Source organism: Hibiscus syriacus, unplaced genomic scaffold (assembly GCF_006381635.1).
Source record: "Hibiscus syriacus cultivar Baekdansim isolate YM2019G1 unplaced genomic scaffold, ASM638163v2 tig00111506_pilon, whole genome shotgun sequence".
Taxonomy (NCBI): Eukaryota; Viridiplantae; Streptophyta; class Magnoliopsida; order Malvales; family Malvaceae; genus Hibiscus; species Hibiscus syriacus.
In genome coordinates, this window is record NW_024063109.1 from 942611 (window position 1) to 956397 (window position 13787).

Below are 13787 nucleotides of genomic sequence, written 5' to 3' on the forward strand. Positions count from 1 at the left end.
TATTATAATGAGAGAGTAGTGAAACATATGTGTCGATACATTTTCAAAAAATATCGACATATATGTTATATCGAAACCGATAATTATAATGTAATAGGTAAATTTATAATATAACCGATATAAATATACCGATTTTATGAGAGAATAGGTTAACATAATGTATCGACACAAATTTAAAAAGTGTCGATACATTTTGTCCAGAATGAATGCCAAACGAGGTGCACACATAAAGTGTCGATACATTTATTAAAAGTATCGATCCCAAAAACATCGAAATCGATAATTACAATATAATAAGTAAATTTACAATATACTCGGTATAAATATACCGGTTTTATAAGAAAATATGTCTACATAATGTATCGACACATTTTAAGTTTGTGTCGATACTTTTTTCCAGAATGAATGCAACGAGGTGCACGCATAAAGTGTCAATACATTTAAAATTGTATCGATCCCAAAAATATTGAAACCGATAATTTTAATGTAATAGATAAATTTGCAATGTTTATTTTAAAAATAATATTATTATTTTGTTAATAAATAATATTATTTTATTATTATCCTTGGTAACATTTTAAGTGTTTACCTAATATGTTGTAATAACAAATTAAGTAATTAATAAAATAATGTTATATAAGCGGTTATTACTTAACTTGTACGTTATAAAAAGTATTAATGAGTTTTTACGTCATTAAAAACAAAAGAATCCTTATAATAAATAAATAATCTTTGCAAGTTCTTTACAAATTACGTTAATATGTACGTAATAATTAGATAATAAATATTTTTTACAATTCATAAATAATTTATTTTCAAATAATATTCTTATTATATTACATTGTAAACTTAATTACAAGATGCAATTATTTTTTTCGTTAATAAATGAATATAAAAAATATTATAATAAATTAACGTAGCTTTTTTTTATAACGTAGCTTTTTTTTTATAACGTACAAGTTAAGTAATAACAAAATAATGTTATTACATTATAATAAACGTACAAATTATTTTAAAATAACAAAATAATAATTAATCAATTATGTTATCCTTAGTAACATTTTAAGTGTTTACTTAATATGTTGTAATAACAAATTAAGTAATTAACTTATTTTATTATATAAGCGCTACTTATTACGTTATATAAGCGTCACTTATTACGTTATTGTGCTTAATAATGTTTCTTGTAATTAACATATTTTATTATATAAGTGTTACATATTACATTATATAAGTGGTACCTAATATGTTATTGTGCTTGATAATGTTTCCAATAATTAATCTATTTTATTATATAAGAGTTACCTAATATGTTATTGTGTTTGATAATGTTTTCAGTAATTAACCGATTTTATTATATAAGTGATACTTATTACATTATATAAACGGTATATAATATATTATTGTGCTTGATAATGTTTCTAGTAATTAACCTATTTTATTATATAAGCGCTACCTATTACATTATATAAGCGGTACCTAATATGTTATTGTACTTGGTAATATTCTGGTTAAATGATATAACATAACCGGTCTAAATTTTAACCGGTCACTTGTTTAATCAGTCACGCCGTTTTTCAGCCGTTTTTTAAATGCCGCACAGCAGAACTTTCCGAACTATGGAGAAATAAAAAAAAAAGTCTTAATATAAAGGGTAAACTACTCAAATGACCACCTAACTACGGAGCTGAGTCGATATGACCACTATTTTTTCAATTTTATCAATATTACCACATAACTATTTAAGTTGTATCAATCAAGCAACATGTCGTTAAAATCTAACAGGGGGTGATGTTGTACTTAACAAAATTTTATATAATTATAAATTTAATTTTCAATACTTATGAATTAAATTAATTTGATCTTAGTTTTAATTTAATTTAATAATTTAACCCTTCAATAAGGAGGTGACATGTGTCCACATATGCTCGTGATACATACTAAATCCTAAACTCCAATCCTCTAAACCAAATACTTCATTTGGTTAAATAATTATAACACGCCCTATTTAGCTTATAATATTGTTTAAAATAGGAAAAACTAAAATAAAATCCTTTAAATGAGGTTTTGAACCTAAGTCAATTATAAAATATAAGAGCAATTAAACTAATTATAAACTCTAAACCATAGTCTGTTAATTATTAAAAAAATTAAATTATCTAAGTTATTCGAGTCGTATTTTATAACTTGATTTGAACTTAAAAAAAATTCGAGTCGAGTTTATAAAATTACAATTCGATGTCAATTCGAGTTGAGTTTTGCTCACATCTAATCATAACATTAATTTTTAGTTTAATCGACCGATCCGTCCGGTTATGGCAACACTAGTTTTTAGTAGTTTTTTAATCGATCGATTTGTTTATGAAGGACTATGGTGTCGATGTTTGTCTTGTTCAACTCTTTGAACACTGAGTTTGTTATTCCTTTTGAGTTTCCTCATCAACTTGAACAGCAAACTTTATTGTCTGACGGTGGTCATGGTGATTGTAGTTAACGGTCGGAGGAAGTTGAGAGGTTGAAGAAGAGACAAAAATTTAATGTTAATATGAAAATAAATAAATAATTAAAAATTATATTTAAAATTTAATGATGATTAAGAAAAAATTATTTACATATTTTAATTTTATTAATTAAGATCATATCTTATGTGGTGAGGAGGTCTATAAAATAATTTCTCTCCTTTACAGCTTTGTTTCCGGTGTCAGCAGTAAATACAAAAAACTTCATGACCCAACTCCTGCCCCATACTCCTTAACCCACCGACTTTTTCTTTACATATAAATCAGCTCTCAAGACTCCATTAATTGACTTCGTCAATCACTTCCCTTGTTTCTCATCCAATCTATCATCATCTAATTCCTTCTTGTTATCAGCAAGGTAAAATCTAAAACTTGGTGATCCAGAACAAAGAAGATTAGCAGACCGTTCTTTCTTTAATCTTTCAGTTTCTTTAACGTCGTTATCGGAAACAGAGGGTGCTATTTTCGCAAACCGGATGTTATCATCGTTAGGTACTTGAGACAATACGGTGCTGCTTTTGCGGTCATTGGTGGAGCCATCACGATTGAGCAGCATTTGTTTAGAAAGACTAGAGTGGCTCCTTCGTCTCTTAAGCGCATCCAGTTTCCGGCTGAGAAGAGACATCACTTTAGCTTGCACCCTATCTTTTTTATGGTATAACTTTGATGCTTCACACCCCATTGATGACAGAAAAGCAGCTAAAGAGAAATGAAGGGAGAGGAAACCAAATGGATGATGATAATGGTGGCCAAAGAGGGTGCTTTCAGAGCTTATATATATACGCATCTTGTTTTGGATTTGCACTGGTAATTCAACTGTGGGGAGTATAGTTGTTTATAAATCAATATATACCCTCGATTCTTTTGTTTGGTAGGAATTTTCGATTGTTACCATGCTGATTTGCTTATTTGCTAACCGTAAACAACTTTTGGGCACGTGCGTTTTCAGTTTTTGTAGTTACTTCGAATTGATTTTCCAGGGCGTCATTATTTAATTTCTGTTGCTAACACCGCGGCTGCTGTTTCATACTTTTGTGCTCATTTTAAGATCTAATAGTATTGTAATTACATTTACACAAAATGTTACTTTAGATGATGAACTTATAAAATTTTAGGTACTCTCCCGAATGATAAACACGAATTCACAGTTGAATTCGAGGATAATACACCTAACAGAAAGAATGGGAATGCGAGACCTTGTGACAAATGGCACCCTAAATGCGAATGAAAGAGATTAAAACGACCAAATCATTCGAAAATATTTAAAGCGAAGACAAGCTTTGCGGCAAAGATTTTCATGCAGACAATTCAAAATGATCTGCGTAAACAACAATATGAGAACTCACAAGGAGGTTTTTACTCAATATTTATGCATCAACTATAATGATCCGACAGTAGATTTTTTTCACTTGATTATCACGATGTTAGAGATCCCTTCATCATCAATTGAGCCTAGGTTAAGAGACTGCTGAAGATATAAGTCAGTCCATCCAATTAGGAACACATAATTACCAGATTGAATGAATAAATGTTTTCAATGAAGCAAGAATGAGAATGGAGAAAGCAACATCGTAAATTGGTGTGAACTAACAATTGTGCCAATACCGAGGCATGATCTGCTCGATGAAAGATGGTCACTGAAACCACTCTCAAAGATTAAATATGTCAAAAGATTTCACTTTTGCATACATTCTAGACATGAATATAGGATGCATTTTTTATTTTATACATATATGCATGATTTTTGCAGACTTTTCAAGGAAAGAAGAAAATTTGTGATGGTTGAATCTCGAACAGAGAGGGCCAAAAATTTAACCTAAAAATGAAGGAACAGAGTTAACAACTTCAAGAATGAATGAGCCATATATATGTAAGAGTTGTAGCTTTGAAGTGGGGTATGATACCCGATCACTATGATGTTGGAAGAGAAGCAAAATTTGATTAATACATTCAGGCCATCAATAAATCTTTTGAATATGATGATTAAGACCTTCGGACCATCTATAAGTTCTCCAGACATGATGTTAATTATTTTGAGCCATCAGTAAGTCTTTCGAACATGATGTTTTGATTAGGGAATATGAACATGCATCCTTAAATGAAGGGAAAATGTCGTCCTCAACTTGACTTTCTTGTGAAGATGAATCAATATTAATGCAATTTTCTCGTAAAAAGGAGTTGACCTTGATGTGACTTTCTTATATTGATGAGTCGAATTCGATTTGATTTTTTGGTGAAGAGTAGTCGACCTCAATTTAACTTTCTATTGTAGAGGAGTTGACCTCAATTTAACTTTTTTGTATGAAGGGGGCGACCTTAATTTGACTTTTTCTTATTAAGGATTCGACCTTAGTTTGATTTGATCATGAAGAAAAGTTGACATCAATTTAACTTTCTCATGTAGATGAGTCATCTGTAACTTGACTTTCTTGTGTAGATGAGTGGACCACCCAAACTTGACTTTCAAGAGAGGGAGCAGAGTCATCCACCATTGAGCTTTCTTGTGCAGTGAAGTCGACCATTCAAATTTGACTAGCCATCTTCAAGAGAATGAGCAGAATCATCCAAAAGTTGACTTTCTCGTATAGAAGAGTCGATCATCCAAAAACGACTAGACGTCCTTAGATAAAGAAGTAATGTCATCCTCAATTAACTTTTCGGAAAGAGAAGTCAATCTTTCAAATTAAATTTAATATTCTCATATACACTAACCAATAGTAACAACGTCCTTTGTAGGTCCAAATTATATGAGATCGGGATATACCAAATGAAAATATTTTCAGTCTCATCTTCCACAAAGATGTAGATGAGAATATCAGTCGACAAAAAAAAACAGATGAATAAATCATTTGAAGGTTGAAAAAGAGTAACGGCGCAAAACACGAAGTTATAGCATATTCAGACGAAATTAGTCATTTTTTTAGTCTTTGTTTCATTCTCGTTTCACAACAGTAAGAGGGTAGCTATAGATACTAAATTCCATCCAAAGAGTTTAAATCGAATTTAGGGCAATCGATGACCAAAATTGTTTCATATTTTCACGCTAAAAATTGGATTGATGAGATTCAGGTTCATATGCCTTTATTATGCTCGGATGATTGGCTGACAAATGTGCATTTTCTTAATTGGATTTTGAATATAAATTAAAATTCAAAATCTCAATCATGGAAGCCAAATCCAATTAAAATACCCAAAAAAATATATGTTCAAAGATCTTCTGATTCATTTTGATCGCATTCTTCAAGAAATCCAACAACTATAGCACTTTGAAAATGAAACTTGAAATTTCATAACCACATAATTAAATCTCTTTGATTTACTTTCAAATTCAAATCATATTAATCCTACACTCAATAAAAAAATAGTTATTGACTAACGACGTAGCAAATGTGGCTATTATTGACTAATGACGAGTCAAATATCCACATCGGCTACGTCGTTTGTCTTGTAAAGGTAGGTGGCTACATTGAAATTACTTAAATATTATGTGGCCATATTAGAAAAACTGAAACTATGGTAATCATAGTGACACCAACCTCATAATTAAGTGATCATTTAAGTAGTTTACCCTATTTCTTAATAACATCTGGGTAAAAAAATATTTTTTATTTTTTGTTGTGGGCCCTGGGTAGGTGCCCCCTCCTGTCCAGGCTCAGCTATGGTTGTGGTTCGAACGAAAAGGAGAGAATCAGAAAAAGGAAGAGGCGATATGAGAATTATATGAAAGGAGTGATGAGGAAAGAAAAGTCAGAGAGACCAGACTTGAAACGACATGCGAAGAAAGGAAACCAAAGTTTAAAGAAGAAACGCCAGAGGAAAAAGAAAAGAAAAAGGAATAAAAATCTCACCTTTTTTAATCGACGACATCCATGATGATTGGGACCTCCGTTCATTAATCCGGGCAGTGAAAAGGCTTCTCAAGGCATATCTCGAACCGAAGACGATCCAACAACAAATGGTGGTGGATTAGAGAGATGGAATTCGAAGGGTTTTCATTCAATTCATAGATTTTGAAGTGTCTTCTGGTGAAACCGACCTTGGATTCGGGCTTTAAGCGTCCAAATGAAGCTCCTGGTGAAATTTGAGCTTTATCGATCACCAATGGTGATCAATGGTGACCGACATACAGTAATGGACCGACGATGAACGATGACGGCTATCAGTGTTCTAGAGAAAATCTATAAAGACGACAAAGCTTCTCTCTCTAAATTTTCGGAGAGAAGGGTGGAAAATAAGTCATGAACCCAATTTTTAGGGTCTTATACCAGCTTAGCGGTCCGAGTTCAACCTAAAAGTGGATATGTGTGTTTTTTAAGTTTTAGGGTAAATTCTCTCTAAGGTCTTCCTAGGTTTTGTTAAGAATTCATTTTGGTTCCTATTGTATTTATTTAGCTTTTAATCATGGTAATTGTTCCTTTAAATTTAATTTTAAAGCAATTTAGTCCCTATTTAATTTATTAACTTTAATTTATTGCTTTCTAAGTATGCCATTTTATTTCATATTATTTACATTTTGATCCTTATTGTTTAATTGATTTTATTATTTTTAGTACTTTACAATTTGACATGTTATTTATCTTAACCCCTATATTTTTATATACAATTATTGTATTTTCCAAAATATTTTGTGTATTTCTATTTTTTTTAATTATATATATTTAAGGAGGTTATATCGTGAGAATCCATTTTGGGAAAAGCATTTTAAATCATTAAAGTGCAATTCTATATTATCATTCAAACAATTTGGCATTTAACTTTTCAAAATAAATCAAAGGTAATTAAAAATATCATATTTTAAATTTTGTCTCGAACTTGTAAATTTCACTATTAATACAATTTATAACCGATTTAGTACTGATTCTGAGCGTTATGAAGGTGTTTATCTTTTTTCATACATAATCGAATCTCGAACCATTCTAAATGAATTTTATGATAAAACATGAATCCACTTTGTCTTTTTTATAAAAAGATAGTTTTTAATTATTCCACATCACTTAGGTTAAAAGTTTGATAATAAATCTAAATTAGATTTTTCACAAGGTCGAGATTAGTTCCAAGCTTTAAGGACTATTCTGAGCTAAGGTAAAATCTAAAACTTGGTGATCCGGGACAAAGGAGACTAACAGACCGTTCTTTCTCTAACCTTTCAGTTTCTTCAACTATCTTATGATCTTTTTCTTCCAATGTTAGTTTTTCCATGACCGAGGCCTCTTTATCTATCGACTTATGAGCTTCAACATCGTCCCCATTTCCCTTACTATCATGTTCGCTAACATCGTTATCAAAAACCTTGGGTGCTATTTTCGCAGACCGGATGCAATCATCATCAGGTACTTGAGACAAGACGGTGCTACTTTTGAGTATATTGATGGAGCCATCCTCCGAAGCAGGATTGAACAGCATTTGTTTAGAAAGACTAGAGTGGCTTCTTCGTCTCTTAAGCGCATCCAGTTTCCGGCTGAGAAGGGACATCACTTTAGCTTGCACCCTATCTTTTTTATGATATAACTTTGATGCTTCACCCCCCATTGATGACGGAAAAGCAGCTAAAGAGAAATGAAGGGAGAGGAAACCAAATGGATGATGATAATGGTGGTCAAAGGGGTGCTTTCAGAGCTTATATATATATGCGTCTTGTTTTGGATTTGCACTGGTAATTCAACTGTGGGGAGTATAGTTGTTTACAAATCAATATATACCTTTGATTCTTTTGTTTGGTAGGAATTTTCTGTTGTTACCATGCTGGTTTTCTGATTTGCTAACCGTAAACAACAACAACATTTGGTCACGTGCGTTTTCAGTTTTTGTCGTTACTTCGAATTTAGTTTTCGGGGCGTCATTGTTTAATTTATGTTGCTAACACCGCGGCTGTTGTTTGATGCATTTGTGCTCATTATAAGATCTAGGATAAACTTCGTATTTACTTATTCATGTGATTTTATTTCGGTCACCCAAAAAAATATTACGTTTTGATTCTATTTTGATCATCAATCGTTAAAAAATAAACAGAACTACTGATGTAATAAATTTTTTTTTTCAATTATGACATGATATTACTTTACGGTGACACGTCAGCATCACCGTTAATTTTTTAGCTACCGATGACCAAGGTCTAAAATGGAACCAAAATGTAATTTTAAGTATGATTTTGGAGAGAAAAAAAGTTAGGTAATCAAAACGGAACTACAAAAATAGACGGATCACTAAATACATAATTTACCCTAAGATATACCAGTATTGTACCTACACATGTCAAAGATAAAAGGTAACAATTCAAAGGTTACACCACATTGGAATTCTATACTTTGAGCGACAATCATATGTTCTATAGTTTTATGAATCTCCCTTGCAGCTTGTAGAGTGTGGCTTATTTGAACTAGCACCTTGTGTTAGCTTCCAGCATTACGTTTCCTTATATGCCTAATCGAGGTATACATGGATTTATCGATTGAGGAAGTCTGGTGACTGGTGCTTTGTTGTCTTTCTTAACTTTTAAACAACGAGTAACTGAATCTTGATTATAAGGTTAAGGAGCTCCAAGCTGATGGTGGTAGAGATTTTTATCTCTTGGATAAACTACGTTAAATGGTCATTTACGTTTGCGTAAGTTTTTCGTTCTCTATTTTTTAGATAAAGTTAAAATACTATGATGGTTTCATTGCTTTATATATTTATTATTTATTTTGTTTGTGATTCAGCAATCCCAAAATTCCTTTTTTATTTTAAAAAAATAGTTTTTTTTATATTTATAACATAAATATTGTTAATAGCCTATGGTGTGAAAATAAAAGAAAAAGTTTGTGACGCCGAGATGAGCCCACGACACCTAAGATAAAATTGGAAATGTCCTTTCTCTCGTACTACTCTTGCGATACATAATCTAATATTTTATTTGAAAAAAAAAGAAATAAAAAAAATCATATCGAATTTGAAGTGTCATGCTATTACTACTTACTAATTCATATTTCATATGACGAAGGCATAGTCTTCCTTTTTCTTTCCACCAAACAAAAAAATTCATTGGCGCCGAGCGTGAGGGAATGCTAGAAGTTTGGTAATTTCTCTTCTGGCCGGGAGAAAATATCCCATTGAAGCAGTCAATCCCATGCATAATGTATGCACGTTTGGTTGCACAATTTGCATAGTATCATAAATAGCTACTCTGGATATTACTCATTCACCAGGAGAGTTTATAAACAAATACAAATCTTTGGTATCATTCTCTATACTTAGGTATACCATAAGACCAATAAGTTGATTCGAGATCTCGCTATCAACCCCTTGGCCTAAAAAAAGTAATCTTTCTCGATAAAATCCTTCATTTTTTTCTAAGTACTAATTTCTAATGAAGGGTCTTTTTCTTACATTCTTTAAATCAAATGAAATTAAAGATAGATGAGTTTTGGCTTTTTTCCTACAATATAGAAAAAATTCGCTAAACTTATCGTACAAACTTTTCATTGATCTATTTTTTCATTGGGATTCAATCCAAATAATGATGTCATTTTCTTGTTCTTGAATGGGTTTCATCAATTTGTATTCAAATTTTTTAGGTTTATGCTCTACTTCAAGGAAAAATCTGCCCGATTTTAATTTGCGCATATAGAACAAATGACCTAATGCCACGTCTTTTTGTTATGATTTCATTTACTTTTTAATTTTAATTAAATTCCTTTTTCTTTCGCTTCTTTCGTGTTTTTCGCCAAATATTCAACGTATTTCTATCGCCAAATATTCAATGTATTTCTCATATTATTCGATTGGTTAACAGTGTGAAAGTGCTCCTATTTCCATTTTAAATCCATTTTAAAATAAAAAAAGATTTATGATTATGATATAGGTGGTAATTATAAATATATTACCAATTGGGTTTTTTTTTTCTAAACGGAGCTTGGATGCTTCATTTTATCGGTCCAAACAAGCTAACCATAAATCATTCTAATTAAAAATATTAATTTGGATACCCCTAAAAGTTGAAATGGATCTCTAATTGAACTTCATTAGACTTCACGTTACAAATTTTTAATAATTCAATCAAATTTTTTTTGGCAAAATAGATGATATCTCAATCGGGCGAGAGAACGGAGGAATCCCATATGACCCAATATAATTGACAAGTCGCACAATACGTCAACCCAAACTGCATCTTCCTCCCCAAATTTCGAAAAGGAACTCTTAGAACACCAACATACAATAAAGGAAAGAAAAAGAATTAAATATTATATTTCACTTTGATGTGGAAGTGCTATAGTGATCTTAATAATATTGGCCTTTATCATATTTAATGCCTCAAATGGTCACTTACGTTTGAGTAAGTTTTTCTTTCTTCACTAATGTTTCAGAGCTAACGATATTAATGGATTCATTCATACGTTTTTCTAACTTTTGGGTAAATCATCTCTGCAGTCCTCCCATGTTTCGTTAAAAATCACTTTTGGTCTCTATTACATTTATTTACCTTTTAATCCTTTTCATTGTTCCTTTAAATTTTATTTTAATTCAATTTAGTCCATATTTTGTGTATTAACGTCACTTTATTTGAACTAGAGCACCTTGTTTCTCTTATAGCTTCGAGGATTACGTTTCCTTGGATGACTAATCGAGATATACATGGATTTATTTATTGAAGAAGTAAACAACAAGTTGAACTGAATCCTGATTATAAGGTTAAGGAGCTCCAAGCTGATGGTGGTAGAGAGTTTATCTCTTTCATCTTTCACTTTATGGTTTAGGGTTTAGGGATCAATCATAAAGTCACAAGTCCCTATACGTCGCAGAGATGGCATTGTCGAAAGAAGACGCAGGGTAATATTGGCAAAAGGTCCAGCAATATTGTTTTGTGCATCACTGTCATTATCTAATTGGTATGATGCATTCTTATTTGTTCTTTTCTTAATTAATTGCCCACTGAAGCACTTGCAGGGGATGTCCCTCATAGAGAAGCTGTATCATAGAAAATCATATTATCAATGGCTGCATGTGTTTATCTGTGTTAAATGGATGATTAAGATTAAAATTTTATATATTTGTATTATTTTTTATTTTATTTTTTATAGGAAAATGGATAATTTTATTTTGATCTTAGTTATCCATTTATATTTATCAAATGATTAATTTTGTGTGTGTGTGTAAAACTAACAAATTTTGTACCGGTCGAAATAAAAACAAATAGACATGTTTTTTAGATATATATAATTGAATTAAAATTAAAATTATATATACATTAATTATTTCTTATTATAAAATAAGTGTCCAAATGATCTCGTTTTTATATGTCTAGTTTGTTTCATTATATAGTAGGTGTTTAATGTTTCATTTTATAATTATTTTCACATCGAGCATCAATTATTTTTCAAATGAATGTGTGACATGTGACCTTTGATCATCTTCTTCCTTTTTTGTCATTTTGATTTTCTAGGAAAACACATGTAAAAACGAAGGTGAAAATTCAAAATATTGGTTCAATCTTGAGAAATCAAACAATCATAAGTCTTCAACACTTCGATTTAAAAATCTCATCGATTTTCGGTGAATCAATTTCAATCTATGAATCAATTTCAATCATAAGTCTTCAAAATATTGGTTCAATCTTGAGAAATCAAACAATCATAAGTCTTCAAGCACTATGCAATGGATATACTCACTAACTGAATCTGGACCAATAAAGCAGGATTGACATGAAGCATAATGATCTGAAGAGCTTGCAGTGCAAACAAATAAAATTAATCAAATGGTAGCAGGCATTCCAACGGAAACAGCTCCCAAAATGTATAAAAGCCGAGAGTCTGGAACTGGGGCATAAACAGATTACCAGTGAGCAACAGCACTCAATTCTACCAGCTGACCCAAAACATTAGCTGAACCAGATCCAATGAAGAATACGCAGACAGTCATAATAGCTATCAGACTATCCCAAATAATGGAACAGCACGGAATCAAGCAGGACTACCAAAGGACCCAACCCCCAGCCTACATAAGCTTCTAAAGTGCACGTAGAATGACTGAAACGGTTTTCCAGGCATCCAAAACTTCTCAAGTGTAATCCGCTGGCCTAACACATCTGAAAAAGGGAGAAATAAGACCCCCTCAAAACAATATAACGTCGAATACTGAGGATTTCTGAGACAGGAAGGAAGGACTGTACAATAACAGGAGGCAACACCAAAATATACAAGATGACTAATGCACAAAACCAAATAAAGAGCAACCCATAATTGTGCAATAGAACAACCTAAGGCACTGAGCAAACGCAAACAGGAAACAATACCAGAGGATCCAATTATCGTAGTCAAAAACGTCAATTATCGTAGTCGAAAACAATAGAAGCCGGAGTTCGTACAAAATCTAGCACATGAGGAACCAGTGAAGGCCATAAAATATTAGCCCAGAACCCAACCTGCAATAACACCATATTGAACATCCGATCAGCTGAGTAGAACAAGCCTTGAAATCTAGTCTTATTTTTGCACAACCAAATCTGCCAAATCAATCCGAAAAATCCGATAAGCCAAAGATTTCTGACTTTCCTTCTAATATACTGTGACGACCAAATCTCAAAAAGTTGTAACGAATAATTTGAAAAAAAAAAGAGAGAGGCCAAATGTCTAAAAATAATAATAATTTAAACACTTATTTTATAATAAAGAATTTTAAATGAAATCAAAGTTTTATGTGCATAATTACACTAAATTATAATTACACTAGATGCTCATATTAGGGGATGAGCTTTTAAAGGTAGTACATGTAAGAGGTTGGCATTTTTTTTTTTCAGTAGCCTATGGTGATTATAATGCATTATTTGTTCATAATATTTTAGTCTGTTAACAGTAAATATATAGAATAAAAATGGTTGTTCAAACTCGTGTCCTCTCAATCTTTTCAATTTGGATAAATAAGGAGTCTTCTTACACACACACGAGATTATTACAGTAGATATTCTTAAATTATAGCATAGATTCTAAATTGATACACAATATTCAAACATATAAACTAACATGGAATATGTGTAAAAAATAATATATTATAGTATTATTTTAAAAAATAAAATATATAATTTTTCATAAATTCAAATATAATAATATATAAAAAAGGATTCTATATCTCAATAAAAAAATATAGTTAAATAATTAAATATATTAATCAAAGTGATGTGTAATTGAAAAAGATTATGAGAAATGTATAGAAAAATAAAGATAAAAATATTTATTTCAAAACTTATGAAAAAAATGTTTAAGCAAGTATAGTTTAAAAAGTAAAAAAAAAAAGTAA